The sequence below is a fragment of the Phacochoerus africanus genome, chromosome 3, assembly GCF_016906955.1.
Source record: "Phacochoerus africanus isolate WHEZ1 chromosome 3, ROS_Pafr_v1, whole genome shotgun sequence".
Classification (NCBI taxonomy): domain Eukaryota; kingdom Metazoa; phylum Chordata; class Mammalia; order Artiodactyla; family Suidae; genus Phacochoerus; species Phacochoerus africanus.
This window is the reverse complement of record NC_062546.1, coordinates 150,716,215-150,741,184: the sequence shown is the minus strand read 5'-3', so window position 1 is coordinate 150,741,184 and position 24,970 is coordinate 150,716,215. Positions and strand designations below refer to the sequence as shown.

Sequence of the window (24,970 nt, the reverse complement as noted above, 5' to 3'; positions counted from 1 at the left end):
GCTCAGCAGGTTAAGAACCCAGTATAGTACCCATGTGGACACAGGTTTGATCCCTGGCCTAGCTCGGTGGATTAAGGATCCAGTGTTGCTGTGAGCTATGGTGTAGGTTGCAGATGTGGCTGGGATCCCATGTTGCTGTGGCTGTGTTGTAGGCCAGCAGCTGCAGCTCCAGTTTGACCCCTAGCCTGGGAACTTCCATATACTGCAGGTACAGCACTAAAACAACAACAACACCTGAGCCCCTTACTTGTATAGGTCCTTTCAGGGTCCTGGGGGGGTTTGAGCACTGTGTTCAGCCAATTGTTATGTTTTTGTAATATTTTCTGAAGTAAAGCATTTAACCACAATGGGTTAAGACCTTTGTTTCCTTCCATTCCAACTTTTCCATAATCTCACTTTTCATCATGTTGAGTGGAATTGGAGATAGCTTTGCACATAGAGGACAAAGAGTTGGAGGTATATTTAAGTTTAGTGGGTTCTGTATGGGGTGTGCATTTGCGTCTGTGTTTCTGTGTATAACTGAGCTATCACAGGCATCCTGGGGCAGGAATGGCTTCTGGTTCCTATCACATATTTGGCTGATTAACCCAGTAGGGCCAGAGGCTGTGCTGTGTTATCAATGTGTCCTATAGCACATATATGTTATATATTCATGTGTCTGTGTGTGTGTGTATATATATATATTTTTGTGTGTGTGTGTGCATGTATATATACACACACCCTGGAAGTGTATAAGCAGTAAATGAGAAATGATGATTGAAATGTATAAAACTAGAAACTAGTCTGTGTAAATTTATTTCACAGACATGTAAGCTTATAACTGGATGATTTAGTTCTAATTGATGCCCAGTCACAATATGAGTTCTCTCCTATCAAAAATGTATGAGAGGGAGTTCCCTGGTGGCTGAGTGAGTTAATGATCTGGTGTTGTCACTGCAATGGCTCTGGTTAGTGCTGTGATGCAGGTTCAATCCCTGGCCCAGGAACTTCCACATACCATGGGCACAACCAAAAAAAGAAAAAAAAAAGTATTAGATAATACAGTGACCTGTTGAATTATAAACGCATCATACATTTTTTTTTCCTTTTTCGGATAGGAATTTCTTAAAATAGAATTTATCAAATTCCTGAGTGGGTGCAAATAATAGTTCTACAGATGAGAGTATGTTTGTGTGTTAAATCACAAATTTTTAACTCTTCTAACTATCAAAAATTAAAATCTGGTTACCATACTAAAGAGTAAGTTATCTTTCTGTTCTCTTTATAGAATGATAGTATAAAATCATATGAAAAGTATCATATGAAAAGGTAACTGAAGAGCAAGCAACCCAAAAATCTAAGAGTAAATTCATAAAAATATGTTCTTTTATATATTTTTGATTTTCATGTTTTTATCTTTTTTATTTAATGATTTTTATTTTTTCCATTAAAGTTGGTTTACAGTGTTCTGACAATTTTCTACTGTATAGCAAAGTGACCCAGTCACATACATATATATATATATATATATATATATATATATATTCTTTTTCTTACATTATCCCCCATCATGTTCCATCACAAGATGACTAGATATAGTTCTCTGTGCTATGCAGTAGGATCTCATTGCTTATCCATTCCAAATGCAATAGTTTGCATCTATTAACCCCAAGTTCCCAGTCCAATACACTCTCTCCCCCTCCCCTTGACAACCACAAGTCTGTTCTCCAAGTCCATAAGTTTCTTTTCTGTGGAAAAGTTTCATTTGTGCCAGAAAATTAGATCCCAGATATAAGTGATATCATATGGCCTTTGTCATTCTCTTTCTGACTTACTTCACTTAGTATGAGAGTCTCTCGTTCCATTCATGTGCTGCAAATGGCATTATTTTCTTTTTTGTGGCTGAATAGTATTCCATTGTATATATGTACCACATCTTCTTAATCCATTCATGTGTCAATGGACATTTGGGTTGTTTCCATATCTTGGCTATTGTGAATAGTGTTGCAATGTGCATACAAGTGCATGCATCTTTTTCAAGGAAAGTTTTGTCCAGATATGTGCCCAAGAGTGGGATTGTTGGGTCATATGGTAGTTCTATATTTAGTTTGCTGAGGAACCTCCATACTATTTTCCATAGTGATTGTACCAATTTACATTCCCACCAACAGTGCAGGAGGGTTCCTTTTTTTCCACACCCTCTCCAGCATTTGTTGTTGGCTGACTTGTTAATGATGGCCATTCTGACAAGTGTGAGGTAGTACCTCATAGCAGTTTTTATTTGCATTTCTCTAATAATCAGTGATGTTGAGCATTTTTTCATGTGCTTGTTGGTCATCTGTAGATCTTCTTTGCAAAAATGTCTATTCATATCTTTTGCCCATTTTTTAGTTGCGTTGTTGGCTTTTTTGCTGTTGAATTGTATAAGTTGTTTGTATATTTTAGAGATTAAGCTCTTGTCAATCACATCATTTGAAACAATTTTATCTAATTCCCTATGTTGCCTTTTTTTTTTTTTGTGGTTTCATTTGCTGTGCAAAAGATTGTCAGTTTGATTAGGTCCCATTGGTTTATTTTTGCTTTTACTTCTTTGCCTTGGGAGACTGACCTAAGAAAACATTTGTAAAGTTGATATCAGAGAATGTTTTGCCTATGTTCTCTTCTAGGAGTTTGATGGTGTCTTGTCTTACATTTAAGTCTTTAAGCCATTTTGAGTTTATTTTTGTGCATGGTGTGAGGGTGTGTTCCAGTTTCATTGATTTACATGTGGCTGTGCAATTTTCCCAGCACCATTTGCTGAAAAGATTGTCTTTTTCCCATTTTATATTATTGCCTCCTTTGTCGAAAATTAATTGACCATAGGTGTATGCGTTTATTTCTGAGTTCTCTCTTCTGTTCTATTGGTCTGTATATCTGTTTTTTGGTACTAGTACCACACTGTCTTGATGACTGTGGCTTTGTATTATTGCCTGAAGTCGGGGAGGATTATGCCTCCTGCTTGGTTTTTGTTCCTTAGGATTGCTTTGGCAATGCTGGGTCTTTTACGGTTCCATATACATTTTTGGATTGTTTGTTCTAGTTCTGTGAAAAATGTCATGGGTAATTTGATAGGGATTGCATTGAATCTGTAGATTGCTTTGGGTAGTATGGCCATTTTTTCTTGTTTTTTGAAATTTTTTTTATTTGTAATTTGCAGTGTTTTTTCTCAACCTAAATAAATATTTGCTTTCTTATCTAATTTTGTATTTGTAATTTAGCATTCACTTTCTAAAAGAGAGGCCCTTCCCAATTCTACAAAATCTGCATCTGCCCAATTCTCTACTAATAAATAGTGTACACACAGTGTAGGCTTGTAAATAATCATTCACCCATATGGTTAGAGCAGTCACTAATGAGTTAAGGTACAGTAAAGATTACACTGTATACATTTAACCTGGAAGATCCTATAGTTAGATGACAAGTTTTGCTCTAAGAAATAAAATTTTAGACACTGGCTGCCAGTTATTTGTACTTCACCCATATCCTCTGAGTATTCAGAGCATTCTGACTGAGAATCTCTTTGAATGAGGCAGAATCAGTTTATATGGTAGGCAGAACTACTTCCCACAGGAAATTAGGCTTCTGAGAAATACATTTGTTTCTAGCATTGGGACAGAAAATGTGCAAGAGCCTGGAATATTCCAGAAAGCAAAGAAGCTATCAAAAAACTACTAGGGTTATATATATATTTTTTTAAGTCAAGAACCAATTTAAATGAATTTTTGGAAGTTGACTGACTTTTATTATGAAACACATAAGATATATTGAAATCCATGAGTGCATAATGATAGTAAAATCCAAAAACCTCCTTGATCATTTTGAATGGTGTGAGGGCATAAAGTCATTCTAAAAATTGTTGATAAAAGGAAAGAAACAAACGTTTATCCCACATTTCCTGACAAACTGTAATTCAGGCCAACCAAATAGTTGATGAGAAAAATGTTTGCTTTATAGAAGAATTCAAGCCAATAAATGCAAAGGGAATGAAAGAACTAAGCCATCCCTGCTTTGCAACCCCTATTGAAATAATGAATCTAGGGAATGATCATCAACACTGCCCAAACCACTTGGTGTACGGTTGATCAGGGATCTTTATAAAGGGATGGATTAGACTGGGAACGCCAAAGCCCACCGATTACAAAATAGAGATAATATACATGATGTACCTTCTAATACGGTGCAGTAGCAGGTACACACTCCCACCCAAAAAGTAAAACACAAGTCTGTCCAAGCCTCTAAGTACCAATTTTTAAGAAATATAGAAGAAAGAGGAACATGTCACTTGAAACCATGGAATCAATCAGCAAAATCCAAAATGTAAGATGTTCTATAGGAAAAATGACTCCATTTCTATTATAAATAAACAGCAAGAGGAAAAAAAGGGGAGGAAGACTCTAAAAATTGGATTGATAATACATTAAGGTAAACTAATATTTAAGACACATTTCATCCAAATTTTTTTTAATGATTTTTATTTTTTTCCATTATAGCTGGTTTACAGTGTTCTGTTAGTTTTCTATGGTACAGCAAGGTGACCCAGTCAAACATAGACATATATATGCAATCTTTTTTCTCACATTATCATGCTCCATCATAGGTGACTAGATATAGTTCCCAGTGCTATACAGCAGGATCTCACTCATTGCTTATCCATTTCAAAGGCAATAGCTTCATCCAAATGTTTTATGTGAATTTTGGTTCTTGATTGAACAATGCATCTTTAAAAATTAAGACAGCTTTGAAGCAATCGAAGAAACTTAAATATGGACAGACTATTAGGTGATATTAAGGAATTAGTGACAGTTTTTGTTTTTTCGGGGGTTTTTTGGTTTTGTTTTGTTTTTTTGCAGGGCTTCACCTGCGGCATATGGAAGTTTCCAGGCTAGGGGTCAAATCAAAGCTGCAGCTGCCGGCCTATGCCACAGCCACAGCAACATGGGATCCAAGTCACATCTGTTACCTACACCACAGCTCACAGCAACAGCAGATCCTTAACCAACTGAGTGAAGCCAGGGATCAAATCCACATCCTCATATATACTATTTGTGTTCATAGCCTGCTGAGCCACAACAGGAACTCCCAGGAATTACTGACAGTTTTAAAGTGTGATAATGGTACTATTAAACTGAGTTTATCTTTCAGAGGTATAAACTGATATATTTATGAATAAGGTGATATAATTTCTGAGCTTTGTTTTAAAATAATGTCGCTGGAAAGGAAAAAGTAGGTAGTATAAATGATATGTTTGGTATATGTTGATAGTTATTCAGTCTAGATGATGGGGATTTGGGGATTTATTGTATTTTTGTAACTCCTTTTTCTGAAATTTTTCTTAATGGTAGGTAAAAGAATACAGGAAATAAGTTTGGGAAGTACATACTGGGAGATATTATTCCTATATGCTTACAAATTTTTTTGAAAAATGAAAAAAAAAGATCAACAGAAGCATCTAGTTGTGATATTTGTGAAATAGTAAATATAAATATGATAGGTAGTGGTACACTGGTAAGAAGAAATCCCTATTGGTAATGTCTGCCAGTTTTCACACTGTAAATACATGCCCCCACCCCTGCCACCCATGGATGATTTCAAGTTATTGGCATGACTTCACTGAATGTGGACCTGGGAAGAGATGAGCCTGTCTGGACCGCCAGCTGCAGCCCACTCCTCAGGGAGATGACAGAGAAGCATTAGTTTCTGGAGTCAGACTCTTGGTCAGATCCCAACTCTAACATGCTCTCTCTGTGATTATGTTACCTAATATTTCTTAGCCTTAGCTCCCTTTCTGTAAAATGGAGATGACACTACTACTCATGCATAAGGTCAAATGAGATCACATGTGTTATGGACTTGGCATGGTTCCAGTTATGTGCTGAGTGATCCTTCATGTTAATACCCTTTCTTCTCTTCCTGTTGAAATAGAACAGAGGGCTCTTGATTTGGGGTAGTTTCAAAAGAAAGGAATGATCATCATCTGATCATCTTTTCAGAGGGCTTCCTTCCCAGAATTTCTATAATTAGTTAAAATTGCAGGTTTCAGCATAGTGTCACAAACCTGCCAGAAGTTCACCAAGCTCTAATTTGGTTGAATATTAATAGGTAGGCTGGCAAGTTAATGTGATTTGATTGTGACTAGAATAGAACTATCTGTTATAGGTAGAAGTTTCTGTCCAATGTTATCTGGCCTCTGCAAATACACAGTAAAAATTAAGTATTATCTTAGTGGCAAAAAGCCTATAACTTGCTTAATCTTCTCCTAGGGAATGTTACGACCCTCTGAGGTGTTTAGGCATGAATAAACATAAGGGTTATATTGACATACTGGAAATGTTCCCATTCACCTTTTTGATATTATTGGAACAGAGTTACTAATAATAGTAGCATTTTACTTTCCAAATTCTCTAAGTTGGGTGATTAATCATGATATCAATTAATGCAAGAGGAATTTTTCCATTGTTCCCTGAAAATTTTATTTTTTCAGTGTAGAAATCAAAGATTAAGATCATCACCAATTAGTAATGATGCAGTTTTCAGAACTAGTGAATTTTATGAGTACATAAAAATCTTTCTTTGAGGTTAGAGAGAAGCTAAATTATAAGTCAAGCCTATATTTAGAATGTGGAGCTGCTACTAATAAAAGGCATTTGAAATGTGTTTCCAGGTGCAGGATGATGTGTTTCCAATGGGAATACAACGTGGGGGCTATTTTTCCCTCTGAGGGAGAGCTACTATATGAGCCATAACCTCGTATTTTGGATTTTCTGAGCACATACTTATGAGATAAGAAGCAGTATGTTGTATCATCCATCTGAAGTTGACCAAATCTCCTTTGATCTTTAAATAATTTCCCTTTAGTAAATTAAAACATTCACCCCTTGGAAATTTGAACTTCCTTTTTCTTTAAAACAGTGCTATTTATATGAATTTAATTTAATGGGTCATAATAAAAATGCTTTAATAAATAAAATGGAACAAAGTAGAGTAGAAAATAAAGTGTGTCACATATGGAAAGGATCAATAATGGTTTATGAAACTTAGGATTCAGTTGTGTGTATATATATGTGTGTGTGCGCATTCTAAATCTTGAAGTAAAATCTATTTTTCAGTGATTCATGGGGAAAAGAAATTTTAAAAATGTTTTAAAACATACCACAAAAAAGTTCCTGAAAAATTGTATTTCTCATGGTTCAGCAGAAATGCATCTGACAGGCATCCATGAGAACGCAAGTTTGATCCCTGGCCTTACACAGTGGGTTAAGGATCTGGCATTGCCATGGCTGTGGTGTAAGTTGCAGACATGGCTCACATCTGGCGTTGCTATGGCTGTGGTGCAGCTGCAGCTCCGATTCAAACCCTAGCCTGGCAACCTCCATATGCTGCGGGTATGGCCCTAAAAAAAAAGACCAATTAAAAAAAAGTTGCTGAAAAATAAAATAACTATTTTTTATAGTACATATCAAAATATATCTCGATGAACAAATCTTGAAATGTTATCTTGAACAAAATCAGTCTGGATTTAGAGGGAACTCCGGGAGTTGTCAGTCACCCAGTTCTGCCTAGGCCTCCCTGAGGACAGCAGAGATCAATAAGGAGAGGGGAGTTACACTCTTGGGGCCCAGTGGTTGTGGAGATGCACCTTCTGTCTGCTTTAAATTTTTTCTCTCTTAAGCAAGAAAGATACTACTTGGCCTGCCCATGTATGTACACACATGCATTATGAATCTATATAATTTATTATAGTAAAGTACATTTATCATATTTTCTGTACCAGCCCTGTTATCTCAGTTTTCAAAATTTTTGAGGTCAGGAGCTTTGCCTTAGGCTTTCTTATCTTCTTGCCCAATGTGTGCCTTGTATGCACGGTAGTAAGTGATTACTAAGTAATTATTGTTAATATGTTCACCCTGACAAAGTATTTGACCACATTTATTCATATTTTGACATATTTATTCATATTATACCTTCTACCAAGAGTTTACTAAAGCTTATGGCTTGAATAAATAAGAAAACAGTAGCTGAATTATAAGTAAAAGAACCATGTGTATGTTATAAAAGAACATACACATTTGTAAATATATATTCATACATACACATGCACACACTTTTATGTCATAAATAAGTAAAATCAGATGAAAAATATAATCGGGCTCTGAGTTCCTTCATATTTCTCTCTGAGTCTCATTCATGCATCTGGACTTCCCAGTTGGCAAAGAGAAAAGAAATGTATTCAGTAACATAATTTTTATTATTAAAGAAAAAGAGACACCCTCAGAGAAGCAAAGGTTTCTTTATATACATGGGAATGTGATGAAAAGGCATTTCTCCCACGGAATTTTCATGGAGGAGCCAATGAGTGTCTGGGTTAGAAAACAGGTACACCACCACTCCTAAGAAAACAGTTGTAATGGATTTTATTTCTGTCACTTCTGCTCCACCATCTTTACAGTGAAACGCAGCAAAAGTTAAATCTGTAAAAAACAGAACTGTGTGGTCCAATAAAGTAACTGTTTGTCTGTTCTAAATATACTATTTAAAATATTTAGAAGGAATTGTATAAACAAGCCTCCCCAAGTACCACCTATCTCAACCAGATTTTTAACTAAACTGGATGATAGAGAGTGTAAGATTATGTTCCCTGGCAAGGACCTAGAAAATGAGCTTTTAGGGTTGTTGGTTGAAAAAAATACCCATCTGCTTTAGAAAAAGTTATTATTAGGGAATCAAATCAATATTGTGTTGGAAATTGGCAACTTTACCAAGGTTTCTGTCTGATAAGCCAGCCATACCACCTCCACACAGAGATGGGCTATTTTGTGACAATGTTTTGAACGCTGAAATCCACAGTATCATTCCAGAACAGATTAAAAATAGATGGAATAATTTTTGCCTATTCTCTGTTCTGTTTGTTTGTTTGCTTGTTTTCCCTATCACTGCTAGCCACCAGCCTTCATTCAATCTAGTAGTAACATTATTGTTTTGTTAGGCTCTGTATGTGTCAGGGTGTCCTATTAGTTTTTATACAAAAATCGATGTGAAATTTGGGAGTGAACCTGAAAGACAGAGGATCTAGGGTTCAGGGCACCAAACAGAATCATTAGAATGTTCAGGTGTTTATGAATCATCTACTTTCATGCCATGATAGAACAATCACTTCCACAACTTGAAAGTTCATAGCAAAAAATATCCCAAGAAGAGATGGGCCACACACATGGGGGTAACAAGGAAGGGTCCAGGCACCTCTGGGAGGAATTGTAGGAAAACTGTGATTAAACACAGGTGATGGGGGAGAGGATGTTGGACTGGGGCCTCAGAGTACACTGTGTCATTAGAAGAATGGCAAATAGGAATAAGGGAAGGTATATAGGAATGACCAGATAAATTTCATTCCTAATTTACTTGAATGAAAAGTGGGCTCTTAAAAATGAGAGGTGGATAGGATAAGGAAGAGATGATGAAATAGAAGATCCTTGGGCTGGTTCTAGTGAACTTAAGAAAAGGTCATTTTCAGGAAAGCATGGAAAGAACCACCAGGCTGCCATTTTATTTTGTAAATGTGGTTGTACATGAATCATTCAGAAGGAAACAAAAGTTGTGTAATTTGGGGGCGGGGGCGGTGCTCTGACAAACAACTGTTTTGAGGAATAGATTTTTTTTTGTCTTTTGTCTTTTTTGTTGTTGTTGTTGCTATTTCTTGGGCCGCTCCCGCGGCATATGGAGGTTCCCAGGCTAGGGGTTGAATCGGAGCTGTAGCCACCGGCCTACGCCAGAGCCACAGCAACGCGGGATCCGAGCCGCGTCTGCAACCTACACCACAGCTCACGGCAACGCCGGATCATTAACCCAGTGAGCAAGGGCAGGGACCGAACCCGCAACCTCTTGGTTCCTAGTCGGATTCGTTAACCACTGCGCCACGACGGGAACTCCCGAGGAATAGATTTTTTGACTGTGATAATAATCTGGGGGGTTAGCAGCAAGTTGCAAAACTGTCTGGCTGTGTACAACAGAAAAGAAGCTTATTGAAAAGGCATTGGGGAGTTCACAGACTTACCACAAAGCCGAAGAACCAAATTCAGGATATTGGGTGAATCTAGAAACAGAGCCTCGATTCATGCCATGGAATCCATTTGGTCTTAGCTTCAAGGAAGGCTGAGAAAATGGAAGTCTGGCCTTTTGAACTCGTAGTCCATTTGGGCTGTGGTCGCAGGAATATTATAGACTGGATGGCTTAAAAACAACAGACATTCCTTTCTCATAGTTCTGGAGGCTGGAATCTGGGATAGAAGCTGAAGCATCATAAAGCTCTAGTGAGAGCCCTCGTCTGGGTTTTAGACAGCTGATTTCTCCTTGTGTCCTCACATGACAGAGAGCAGAGAGGAACCAAACTCTCCTGCGACCCTTATAAACACTCTAATCCCTTGCATGAGGACTCTGCTGTCATGGCCTCATCTCATCCTAATTAGTTCCCAGAAGCCTCCCCTACTAATATATTGCATTAAGGAGTAGGGTTTCAAGGTATGCATTGTGGGGGAACATAAACATATAGCCCATAAACAGGCTCTATAGGAAAGAGCAGACTTTGCCTCCCACCAAAACTAGTAAGGTATGAATTCCTCAGAGAGACATAAGGTTTAGATTCTGGGTACCCCACAAAGAAGAAAATTGTTCATAAAATATTTCAAATCTTCATATATTCTTGAGTTCTTGAATGGCTTTTAGGGCTGAATTCCTCATTTTACCCTAGGAAAGGCAATCCAGTGAATCTTAGTTTTCTGTTCCAATTTAAATGATGAGATTCAGACCTGCCCAGAGCCATTGCCAGTTTGAAGATCTGGTTAAGCCTTATGCATCACAGCTTCTTATTGTTGAGTGCCAACCTTTGAAGTTTTGACATCAGATTCATTCTGTTGGTGGTGCTTATGTTTTAAATGAAATATTTGGAGATCCATGGTGGCCTAGTGGTTAAAGATCCAGTATTGTAACTGCTGTGGAGTGAATTTGATCCCTGTCCCAGGAACTTCCACATGCTATGGGCATGGCCAAAAATATTTTAAGATAAATAAGTGGAATAATTGAAAATAAACCTAGGAGTTCCCACTGTGACAAAATATGATTGATGGCATCTTGGGAACACTGAGACACAGGTTGGATCCCCAACCTGACACAGTGGGTTAAGGATCCGGCATTGTTACAGCTGTGGCTTAGGTCACAACTGTGGATCATATATGACCCCTGGCCTGGAAACTACATATGCCATGGGGTGGCCAAAAAAAAATAAATAAATCCAGATGTTGAGGTTTTACCATGTGTATACTATCTGAGGGCTCCCAAAGAAGCCTCATTAGTAACAGTAAGGCACAGACTGGCCCTTGCAGGCACCATCTATATAGGCAGATCCCTCTCCACCTGCACTCTGCCAGCCACCCAGCCCTTTCCATAGCTGCTGCTCTTCCATACCGTGGACCAGTCTTCTTTCTGCACTTGTTAGTTAACAATGCTAGTTACAGAGAATCATGCCAGGCTACACTTTGGTGTGGCAGTTGTACAAGTGAGGTGATGGAAAGTTTATCCAGCTAGTTGTGATTAGAAATTCTTATTCTTACCTATGTAGCTTAAAATGATACATTTCTGCATGTCTGAAAATGCAGAATAAGAACATAAATAACTCCTGTAAGGTTCTAAAATAGAGGGTTAGAACCAAAATAACTTCTGTAATCCTGCCTTGGAGCATGCCCTCCCCAGCTCTTCTGGCCTAAATTTAGAAAATAAGGCTTATTTTTAGCTTTGGTACCTCTCCGAGTTATTCTAGGAAGGTTTTTTTTTTTTTTTTTTTAGGGATATTTCAGCATCATTGAATGCCATAAAGTATGTGCTGCAAAAAGCTAGATTTCATCTGCATATCCTTGAAGATAAATCCAGGAAACTCCATAGGCTTGCTGTTTAAATGAGTCTGAGTGAGGCTGAAAGATGTCAGAGGGATGGTACATCTAATAGTGATGACTCCAAACAAGTTCTGGGATGGGCCCCTCTATTACCTTTTTGTTAATAGTTACACATCTTAAGATCTGATTCATTCCTCTCCATGGCTCTTTGAGCTTTTACTTATTTGCATAAGTGCTCAGAACCATGCTAATTTTTTTCCATTTATTTCAGCATATTTTGTGCTAGAAGAAAACAAGCACATGGATTTTTGGTAAGCAAATGTTGGCTGAATTGATGAGCTGTAGCTTATAGCTAGAGTTACAGCTTAGTATAACAGTGGAGAAGCTAAAAATCCTGACAATTCAGTGGCTTCAGTCTTTCTCATGTATAATTTTGTAGTTTCTGTAAGAGTCAGAAAACCTAAACTGACATCATTTTGTCAAATTGAGAGTCACATTTACCATGAAGCATGTCTTCCTAACATTTTCACCTGTGGCCTAAAAGAAGAAGACAGGTTTTCATTTTATTTCCAAAGTGATTCTTGGATTTTCAGGTTGTAGTGAAAAGTGAGATAGAGGATATTAAGTGGAGGTGATCTAAAACACAATCCCAAAGAGGAAACTGAGGAGCAAAATTCCATGTGGAGCCCTGTTCCTTGGCTGGCTGCCCTTTCCCCGTCCTCCTTATTGGAAGGAAGTAAAGGGAGGAAAGTGTAGAGAAAGGGAACTGCCAGTGTTGTGATGGCACCAGCTCCCACTATCTTGGAAGAGCCATTGGTGTGCTTCTCTTCCCAAACTTACATTAGTAATGCTGATAGCTAAAAATTAGCCATGGAGGAGATATTTACATCAGAGACACCACAGTACTGCAAATCAGGCTCCCCCTCCCCCAAGTGTAGGTTGTTAACATTTACTAGTTAGTATCCCACTGGCAACCTGAGCTGCTATTGAAAGAAACATTGTTGATCACAACCTTACCATTATTATCACTTCCTGACTGTGACTTGTCAGTGTAGGTACAATTCCTAACGACCTTGACGCTAGTTTGCCTTACCCAATCCTTGGTGTACTAAAGATATGTAGAGTTGGAATAAAATGTTTTATTTAAGACCTATTCAAGATACATTTGTTTCCTGTGCAATTTTACCTTCTTGAATGCCTCAGTGCACTGTTAGTTATCTTTTCATATCCACTCCTCTTTTTTTTTTACCTCATTCTCTATTATCCCATCTTGATTATTTAAACTTCTCGGTGTAGACTGACATTTTATGAAGTATTCAATGCATACTGCCTAGTTAGTATGATCCAAGCCATCAAAGATTATTACAGACTCAATTCAGCAGACACTAATTGATTATCTCCTTTGTCTAAGACATCATGCCAGAGAAAATAAGGCATAGTGCCTAGTCACAAGCAATATAAAATCTAGGGAGAAAATCAGACATGTACACAACACTGACTAAAGTAGGGCATAATGTAAAAGATGGTATTAGAAAAAGTTAAGAAAACGGCAAACTGGACCACAGAGAGCAGAGATTATTTCTGAATGCAGAAATTAGAGAAGCCTTCCCGGAGAGAGAGACATTTTAACTAAGGCCTAAAAACTGGTATGCTTTTCAACTCTATTTAGTTCTTATGACTAGGTGACTATATGTTTATGTTAAAATAGTCTGTGAGTTAATTCATATTGTTTACTGATCTGCCAAAATTAGCCTATTGTCATGGGAGTCAGGAGAACTTAACAAAAATAAGCTTTAATGATACAAACATATGGAATCACTACTAGATTTAACAGATGCCAATATAGCCATATTACCCAAAGCAATCTACAGATTCAATGCAATCCCTATCAAATTACCCGTGACATTTTTCACAGAACTAGAACAAACAATCCAAACATTTATATGGAACCACAAAAGACCCAGAATCGCCCAAGCAATCCTGAGAAACAAAAACCAAGCAGGAGGCATAACTCTCCCAGACTTCAAGAAATACTCCAAAGCCACAGTCATCAAAACAGTGTGGTACTGGTATCAAAACAGACAGACAGACCAATGGAACAGAATAGAGAACCCGGAAATAAACCCTGACACCTATGGTCAATTAATCTTTGACAAGGGAGGCAAGAACATCAAATGGGAAAAAGAAAGTCTATTCAGCAAGCATTGCTGGGAAACCTGGACAGCTGCATGCAAAGCAAAGAAACTAGAACACACCCTCACACCATGCACAAAAATAAACTCCAAATGGCTGAAAGACTTAAATATATGACAGGACACCATCAAACTCCTAGAAGAAAACATGGGCAAAACACTCTCTGACGTCAACATCATGAATATTTTCTCAGGTCAGTCTCCCAAAGCAGTAGAAATTAGAGCAAAAATAAACCCATGGGACCTCATCAAACTGAAAAGCTTTTGCACAGCAAAGGAAACCCAAAAGAAAACAAAAAGGCAACTTTCAGAATGGGAGAAAACAGTTTCAAATGATGAAACTGACAAGGGCTTAATCTCTAGAATATATAAACAACTTATACAACCCAACAGCAAAAAAGCCAATCAATCAATGGAAAAATGGGCAAAAGACCTGAATAGACTGTTCTCCAAAGAAGATATACAGATGGCCAACAAACACATGAAAAAATGCTCAACATCGCTGATTATAAGAGAAATGCAAATCAAAACTACCATGAGATACCACCTCACACCAGTCAGAATGGCCATCATTCATAAATCCACAAATAACAAGTGCTGGAGGGGCTGTGGAGAAAAGGGAACCCTCCTGCACTCTTGGTGGGAATGGAAACTGGTACAGCCACTATGGAGAACAGTTTGGAGATACCTTAGAAATCTATCCATAGAACTTCCATATGACCCTGCAATCCCACTCTTGGGCATCTATCCGGACAAAACTCTACTTAAAAGAGACACGTGCACTCACATGTTCATTGCAGCACTATTCACAATAGCCAGGACATGGAAACAACCCAAATGTCCATCGACAGAGGATTGGATTCGGAAGAGGTGGTATATATACACAATGGAATACTACTCAGCCATAAAAAAGAATGACATAATGCCATTTGCAGCAACATGGATGGAGCTAGAGAATCTCATCCTGAGTGAAATGAGCCAGAAAGACAAAGACAAATACCATATGATACCACTTATAACTGGAATCTAATATCCAGCACAAATGAACATCTCCTCAGAAAAGAAAATCATGGACTTGGAGAAGAGACTTGTGGCTGCCTGATGGGAGGGGGAGGGAGTGGGAGGGATCGGGAGCTTGGGCTTATCAGACACAACTTAGAATGGATTTACAAGGAGATCCTGCTGAATAGCATTGAGAACTTTGTCTAGATACTCATGTTGCAACAGAAGAAAGGCTGGGGGAAAAATGTAATTGTAATAACCTGACCCCCTTGCTGTACAGTGGGAAAATAAAAATATGTATATAATTAAAAAAATAAATAAAAAATAATAAAATTGAAAAAATAAAAACAGATGCCAATATAGAAGATAAATTCTGATCATTGTGCTCTCCATGGGATATACTTAGAGCGCTGCTTATAGAAGGTCCTTAATAAAAGCCCCCAATTACTGAGGATGTGTCATACACTTTTACATACATGATATCATCAAAGACAAAAACCAGGAAAATAAGGGAATTGATTTTATTTAGGCTATTACAATAGGGAGAGCACCCCAGATCAGAGTGTATCTCTGTAGAGTAGTTTTGTCTTAGTCTTGATAGGAAGGAGTAGAAAAATTAGAGATGGAGCAATTTACAGTTGGTATTTGCAACCAGGGAAAATCTCAGTAGGGTGAACAGAAGGTGTTTTACTTTGTATCTAGCTAGATTCAAGGCAAAAGCAGTTCTAATCTTAGCTAATCATTCATGAGACTTGCAAAAACAGGAAATTGACTAGTTGGTATCAAAACCTCATGGTTACTCTGAAAAACACTATTATCAGCATTTAAGAAAAAAATTTTTTTAATCAGGAAACTAACATTCAGAGAGACTGAGAGACTTGCCAAAGCCACAAAGCTGGTAAATAAAGAACTGGAATTTCATTTCATATCTTTCTGTCTCTGACTCTCCTTTTATCATGCTACGATACATTGCACTAAATGAATGCTTTAATAGTAATTTTTAAGGTTAATGGAACTTCCATTTGTTTTCTATATGTATATTTTCATATATATTACTTAGTTTAGAGAGAAGAGCCTTCAAATAACCAGGTCTAAATGTTTAGAACTGATAGCTATTCAAACTGGTTCATAATAAGAGTTTGCCTTCTTCCCCATAAACAAATATACCTTTCAAGTAAATGAGTAGAGAAAAATTTGGGATTGTGTCCCAGTAATTTCAAATTTAGTGATTGCTCTTGCTATCAATCAGTAAGTTTTATCATTGTTGTTTTTTTCATACCTCCATTCTATGGGGCAATAATAGTTTACAAGAGGTGCTTTGAGATCTTCACAGAGGTTCTTAGCTGGACTGGGAGATAGGAATGAAATCAGAGAGAGCTTGGTTACCCAGCTTTTCCCAGAGATTTTGGGTTATACATATTGAACATCAAAGTAAAAGTCACTAAAGATGGTAATAAAATGTGAAAACCACTGACCCACTAGAATAAATCCTTTCTATAAAACAAATGCTAAGTATGTTTTGCTCCTGGAAATCTGTGAGTCCCTGAGTTTATTGGCTCTTGTCTGCTTTGCAGGACCTTCACTGTGCTTTGATATTCACAGCAATGGAATGTTAAGATGTACCAGAAATGTTCACAGAACAGCAGGTGGATCTAACCTGGCTGGCCTGAATCGTTTGGCATCTATTCCACACTCAGATTATTGTAGTAATTATGAGTGTGAGGTGATAATTTGTGGTTTTGTCCTGGGGCCCAGTCATCCAATTCTTTTTTTTCAATTATGTCTTAGTTTTATAGTATTATCTTAGTAAACAGACCAGGTGGTGTTCCACAGTATCTACATAATATATTCTCTGAACAGTGGAGCAAAAATTAAGCACAAAGCAAAAGCCACTACCCTTCTAGCTGTGCTGCCTCCCGAGCATGGTAATTGTGACTGTTCTAAGTGGAAGGGAAGAATGAACAAGTTACACCTAGGATCCCGGGCACCAATGAAGCCACAATATTTAGGGGCACATTGTCACTGCTGTCAGCAGAAGTGTGGACTTTGTAACTTAGAAGCAATAAAGCCAAGTCTAGTGCTTTCCTGCTTCCCCTCAGTCTTCCATTTGGGGATAACCTGGCTGACCCCACCCATGTATCATTTGGGAAGAAGCTCTGCCAATGAAAGGAGATACTGTCATTAGTTTTGATTCCCTGTAATCTCCTGGTTTTAGGGAAAGAGTGCCATGGTCAGAGGAAGATAGCAAAATAAAAAATAAGACAAATTGGCCAGAAGATACTAGAAAATAATAGAAAATGAAATATAGGAACTCTGGACTGTATTTATCTACTGGAAAACAAAACAAGTGATTTCTTTGTGTGAGTCAAAGTTTCTAAAGAAAGGCATTTTGGAGGAATTGAATCTTAGGAAACTATGTTTTAAAGAAGTTGTGGATGTGGACAGACAGGAAATGGAGTGACATTCAGGGCAGGGAAAGCTACAAGGGCGAAAGCTGAAAGTGGGAATGAGCCACAGATATTGACCCTAGAACGGTATGTCAAGATAATAAGTAAGTAGGCAAAAATACAGAAGTTGACATTATCAGAGCTAAATTTCACATCTTGCTGTTAAAATTATAATCATGGGTAAATTGGTAATCAGTATGTCTCAGGAAAAGGTTAGAAATTTCTCTGATTCTTCTTTGATAAGGTTCTCTGAAATTGACTGCATATATGAGTGATTACTTTCTCAGGCTGCAGAAGGCAAGTCAGAATAATATACGGGAGAAAGAAAAGAGAAGCAGAAAACTGTCACCAGATGGTTCAGAGCATAACTAATTTTTCTCCTCTTTTGGGGGACCAGGTTGTCAAGATTCTTATGAATGGAGTTCCCGTTGTGGCGCAGTGGTTAACGAATCCGACTAGGAACCATGAGGTTGCGGGTTCGGTCCCTGCCCTTGCTCAGTGGGTTAACAATCCGGCGTTGCCGTGAGCTGTGGTGTAGGTTGCAGACGCGGCTCGGATCCCTCATTGCTGTGGTTCTGGTGTAGGCCGGTGGCTACAGCTCCGATTGGACCCCTAGCCTGGGAACCTCCATATGCCGCGGGAGCGGCCCAAAGAAATAGCAAAAAGACCAAAAAATAAAATAAAATAAAATAAAATAAAAGGGCAGTTCTCAAAGTGAGGTTTCTGAACTAGCAATATGAGCATCACCTGAGAAATTGTTATAAATAGCAAATTTCAGAACCCATCCTAGACCAACTGAATCAGAAACTCTGAGGTAGAACACAGCAACCTGTGTTTTAATAAGTTTTTTAGTATATTTGGGCTACTATAACAAAAATACCGTGAGCTGGGTGGCTTTTTTTTAAATTACTCAATGAATTTATTACATTTATAGTGTACAATGATTATCACAATCCAATTTTATAAGATTTCTATCCCACAACCCCAGCACATCCTCCCACCCCCCAAACTATCTCCTTTAGAAAACATTAGTTTTTCAAAGTGTGTGAGTCAGTATCTATTCTGCAAAGAAGTTCATTGTGTCCTTTTTTCAGATTCTACATGTCAGTGAAAGCATTTGATGTTCGTGTCTCATTGTCTGACTGACTTCACTTAGCATGATAATTTCTAGGTCCATCCATGTTGCTAAAAATGCCAGTATTTCGTTCCTTTTAATGGCTGAGTAATATTCCATTGTGTATATGTACCACATCTTCTTGATCCACTCCTCTGTCGATGGACATTTAGGTTGTTTACATGTCTTGCCTATTGCAAATAGTGCTGCAATGAACACTGGAGTACCTGTGTCTTTTCAAATCACGATTTTCTCTGGATAGATGCCCAGGAGTGGGATTGCTGGATCCAATGGTAGTTCTATGTTTAGTTTTCTGAGAAGTCTCCATATGGTTTTCCACAGTGGTTACACTAATTTACAGTCCCACCAACAGTGTAATAGGGTTCCTTTTTCTCCACACTCTCTCCAGCACTTATTGTTTGTAGACTTTTTAATGATGGCCATTCTGGCTGGTGTAAGGTAGTACCTCATAGTAGTTTTGATTTGCATTTCTCTAATAATGAGTGATGTTGAACATCTTTTCATGTGGTTTTTTTTTTTTTTTTTGGCCATCCTTATGTCTTCTTTGGAGAATCATCTGTTTAGATCTTTTGCCCATTTTTTTGATGGAGTTATTTGTTTTTTTGGTATTGAGTGGTAGGAGATGTTTATGAATTTTGGAGATTGGGTGGCTTTTAAACAACAGAAATGTATTTTTCTCAATTCTGGGAACTGAGATGTCCAAGATCACTAGGTAGATTCATTGTGTGGTGAGGGTCCAGTTCATTAAAGACTGTACCATCACAGGGCAGACAGCTCTGCCCTCATGACCTAATCATCTCCCAAAGGTCCCCATCTCCTAATGCCGCCACCTTCGGGGCCAGAATTTCAAAATATGAATTTGAGGGAGAGGGACACAGCATCTAATACACAGCAGCCCTCCAGGTGATTCTCTAAATTCTGAAAGCTACCACCTTAAAGTATTTGTTTTCAAAATGAAAGAACTCATAAATTAGAAAGTTAGTAAATTTCTCTCCTAAACTTTTTTCTCAGTGCTTTGCAATTCTCTAATTAAATCTGGGAGGAAAGGAATTCCTATCATGGCTCAGTAGAAACGAATGCAACTATCCATGAGGATGTGGGTTCGATCCTGGCCTCTCTCAGTGGGTTAAGGATCCAGTGTTGCCGTGAAATGTGGTGTAGTTCGCAGAAGCAGCTCTGATCTGGTGTCTCTGTGTCTGTGGTATAGGCCAGCAGCAACAGGGAACGTCCATGTGCCACACCCATGGCCCTAAAAAGCAAAAAAAAAAAAAAAGAGGAAAAGTACCAATCACATACTAAGCCTCTGACACATACAAATCTCTGAAAAAGAAGTGTAGCTGGGCTCTGGCCCTACAAAGAACAGCTACAGGAACACCCAGCTGGGTTGCATCAGGCAGCACATCAGTCCCTACCCTGGATGAACAAACTCAGGAATGATTTTTTTGCAATCAGTTCTTAATCTGAAGCTCAAAAGTGTTCTATTTGACAGAGCTTCAGAAACCCAAATCATTAATTATGTCCAGGAAGGAAAAAAATAAAAAAATAAAAGGTAGTGATGCTGAACTTCAGAGCTAATAGAATTTAGCAAACATTTATTAAATGCATGGAGATGACTGGCAATTGCAACCTTTTGAGATCAAATAAATATGGTAAATGTAACAGACACCATTCTGAAAGGGGGAAAGTAGAAACATGAAGGTGTTTGGCATGGGATGTAAAAAGAGCTAAGATAAGATTTTTTTTTTTTTTTTCCCAAGAGGAGAGAGAGTAAGAGATGGGAGTCCTGGCGGCGGACAAGCATCAGATGAGATGGGTGGGAGTCCAGAGGGAGGCAGAAGAAAGAGTTACTATGAAGAGGGACATCTTCCAGTTAGAGTCATGGTCAGTTTCTTTTAAGCATTATAATTGACAGAGATTGATTGATTAACATATGACCCTTGGAGAAAATAGAGTTAATGATAGCCATAAAATATAGATAGCCTTGCACTATAGCTAAGTTTGGGTTTTCATTATGTGCTAAGTACTGTACTAAATATTCTCTTTTGATTTTCACAATAATCCTAGGAAAGAGGCACTATTATTACTATCTCTGCCTAAGAGATAAGGAAATAGAGGCTTTTAGGAGGAAAGTTGCACAGCTAATAAGCCTCTATGATTCAAACCCAAGCAGTCCTACTTCAGAATCTGAGCTCTTCACCACTCTGATGGATGTAATATAAGAAAAATACATAAATCCCTCAAGTTCTCAGATCTTCAAAATGAATCAATGCTATTCTTTTTAAAATTTATTTTATTTTTTATTGGAGTATAGTTGATTTATAATGTTGTATTAGTTTCAGGTGTATAGCAACGTGACTCAGTTATATATATTCTTTTTCAGATTCTCGTCCATTATAGGTTATTACGAGATATTTAATATATAATTCCCAGTGCTATACGGTAGCCCTTGTTATTTATCTATTTTCTATATATAATAATGTGTATCCATTAAAATAATTGCCTTGTTGTTTTCTGATTATAAAAGTAATATATGATCATTGCATCCAACTTAAAAAATTCAAAAAGTATTTGAAAATAAAGGTCATTCTTGGTCCCATCACCCAGAGATAACTGATGATAATATAACCTGTATTTTATTCTAACATTATCATACTTGGTGCCTCAGAACTGTATGGAGGGCCTTTTAAGAGCTCCAACCCAAACACCCTGATTTGGTAGATCTGGGTGGGGTCAAGGCTTATATATTTTTCATAAACCCTTTCCCATGGTACTGCATATATGCGAAGCCCAGTTCTAAAGACACTGTTCTTGGATTTTCAGATATCCCCATTTGGGATATCTTGTATTCATTCTATCTCTGAATTCTTGAGTACTTTAATATTTTTCATAAAAACTATCTTTTAGAGACTGGATGGTATCCAATAGAGAAATGGTTCTCAAACTTCAACATGCACTGTAATCACCTGAAGTACTTGTTAAAACACAGACTACAGAGTTTCTGATTTAATGGGCCTGGAATGGGCTTCTATCAGTCAGTGTTCTCCAAAGAAACAGAACCAACAGGCTGTATATAGATCTGTGTGAGGAGATGCATTGCAGGAATTAGCTCCCATGGTTATAGAGGCTGAAAAGTCCCTCAGTCTGCCATCTACAAGTGGGAGAACCAGAAAAGAAAGTGGTATAATTCAGTCCTGGTCCACAGCCCTGAGAACCACTGTCCAAGGGCAGGAGAAGATAAATGTTCCAGCTCAAGAAGAGAGGGAATTCACCCTTCCTCCACCTTTTGTTCTGTATGGACTCTCAACAGGTTAGCTGATGCCTGCCCACATTGGTGAGGGGCAAAATCTTCTTTCTTTAGTCTGCTGATTCAAATGCTAATCTCTTCCAGAAACACCCTCAGGGAGACACCTCTGAGATAATGTTTTGCCAGCCAACTGGGCTGGCAAAACTTTACACAGCTTCGAAATTTTCATTTCTAACAAGTTCAAGGGTAATGCAGATACCAGGGGTATAAGGACCACACTTTGAGAATCACTTTAACAGAGAGTACTTCCAAATGAGAGTTTCTGCTAAAAACTCTTCTTGTGGTCTTTGGAAAGTCCTTAAAATTCAAGGGCATAAGCCTAACCTTGCCCTTGAGAAACAAATTCAATGATATATAATAGCATGATTAGTATCATCCCCTCCTCAGGAACTCCATATGTGAAAAGTCTATTCAGCTGTTTCTGTGTCTCTATGACAACACTAAACGTGCAGCAAGAAAAGAATAGCTGTTAAGGTTGTCAGCTAAAGAATCTTAAATGTCCAAATGATTCTTGGTAGCAATGGAAGGGACATTCGGGCAAGGTCAGTTATATCCAATCATAGGCATAACACCTATCACAGAAGTCTAATGTGTGGCATTTCTTAAGTAGGACAAATACCAGAGAAGGATGTTGATGCTACTGGCAGTTTTTATGAATTATACATGATCCTCTATTTTAAAATTCAGTGGAAAACTGCCATTTACCCTCTGTAATAAAAGGCATTATATGAAAAGTGAAGTGCTGGGAGAGTAAACACAAGAAGCTACCAATATAATAGATTTTAAGGACACTTCTCTTTGCTCTCTAGCACCAGGCTTTTAAAAGGTGGGTTGGCCTCTGGGAACCTAACAGAAACTTTCCTGAACTGGATGTCTCAGTGCTGTCCAACCATGCTTCCACATCAGCAACTAGTTTCTGAAACGTAACTCTTAGATTTAACCCTCTTGATGCTAGGGCAGTATAAATGTATAGCTGAATTTGGCATTCAGCATTGTTTTAGTCCATTTGGGCTGCTATGGCAGAATACTACAGACCAAGTGGCTTTAACAATAGAAGTTTAGTCCTCACAGTTCTGGAAGTCAAGAAGTTCAAGTTTAAATTGCTGGTGGATTTGGTGTCTGGTAAGAGCCCACTTCCTAAGTAGCTGTTTGTGGTGTAAGGCAAGGGTGGAAGGGACCTCTTGAAAGGGCAAGAGATCTGGAGTCTCTCTTCAAAAAGGGTACAAATCTACCTTCATAACCTCTTCCACACAAAGTAATTCACCCTCAAATTTTGCATGTTAAAATTAGAAATTTTTACCATGACTGGGAATTACAAGAGTCACCTGGGAATTCATTCATTTATTATTCAGTCAGTAGATACCTATTCAGCACTTCCTATATTTCAGGCATTGTTGTAGTTCAGGGTGTAAAACAATGAAAAGAAAAAGAGAGAGAGAGAAAGCCTTCACTCTCAAGGAGCTTCCACTGTAGTGGTGTAGGTTTGTCTTACTCTATGTCTTCTAGAACCTTTGCTATGTAAAAGACCAGTAGTATGGGTGTCACTTGGGAAGTAGTGAGAAATGCAGCTTCTCAGTCTACACCCCAATCTCCTGACAGAGAATCTGTATTTTATTTTACAAGATTCCCAAGTGCTTTGTATCAGCATTAAAATTTGAGAATCACAGTTCTAGAAGACAGAGCCTGAGGCAAGGATGAAAGTTCTGCTTTTAATTTGAGAGTATAAGCCCAGGGGAGTACAAATAAGGGGACTGGGAAGACAAACAAGGGCAGGGCCAAAGCAAAGAGCTGCTGTGCTGGCTTCTGTGTCAAAATGAATCTGAGGGGTCACAGGGGCCCAGTTAGCAGGTGGATTTACTGGGCATGTGGAATTTCTTTTCCATAATGTTTGGAAGGAAGATTCACACTGAGGTCCGTCCAGATTCTTGCTTTCTGATGACTGAGGTTCACTCCATTTAGAGGTGTCATCCCTGTACTTCTGGGTTCCAGTATCCACATTTGAAAGTAAAGTGGTTGGAACAGAAGAAGAAAGAGAAAAAGAAGGGAACAGTTAAGGCTTAATAAGATGATGTAAGAGTTTGTGTCTTAAGACAATGTACATGGAAAATTCCATCCAGATACATTAGTGGAATGGAATAGAAATGGCATTTGTCAGTCAACAGAAACACAGAACCCTCCCCCACACACATACACACATCTGTTCTTTTTTTTTTCTACACATCCATTCTTTTTCATATTCTTTCCTCATATAAATTGTCACAGAATATTGGGTAGAGTTCCCTATGCTATACAACAGGTCTGTGTGTGTATATATATATATAAAACTGAATTATTGTGTTGTACAGCAGAAATTATCACAACAGTGTAAATCAACTATACTTCAATAAAACTTTTAAAAATGAAAAAGAGGGGTTCCCATCATAGCTCAGTGGTTAACGAACCTGACTAGCATCCATGAGGACACGAGTTTGATCCCTGGCCTCGCTCAGTGGGTTAAGGATCTGGCATGGCTGTGAGCTGTGGTGTAGGTTGCAGATATGGCTCAGATCCCACATTGCTGTGGCTGTGGCTGTGGCATAGGCCAGCAGCTACAGCTCTGATTAGATTAGCCTGGCAACCTCCCTATGCCATGGGTGTGGCCCTAAGAAGACAAAAGGCAGAAGAAAAAAAAAGAAAAGAAGCCCAGAAACCCAGAAACCCCTCTGGCACACAAAGTAATTCACCTGGAATTCTTTTTTTTTTTTAATTATTTATTATTATTTTTTTCCCACTGTACAGCAAGGGGGTCAGGTTATCCTTACATGTATACATTACTCCTTACATGTATACATTACTGGAATTCTGACTGTTAAATTTTGTCACCTTGAATAAGTTACTGAAGTCTTCTTTAGGGTTCACTAGTCACTCCCTGACTCCCTGTTTTATGACCTTCTATTCCTTTGAAGGCAGTCAGGATTTCCAGATATCTATTATTTTAGTAGTTCCTTCTCATC

At 38.1% G+C, this 24,970-nt stretch overlaps 1 protein-coding gene across 5 annotated transcripts in view; it reads left to right on the top strand.

Annotated features, from left to right (window-relative positions):
- ZNF385B (zinc finger protein 385B) overlaps positions 1-24,970 on the top strand; it is a 327,173-nt gene that overhangs the window by 144,462 nt on the left and 157,741 nt on the right. The gene's annotated exons all lie outside the window — the stretch shown is intronic.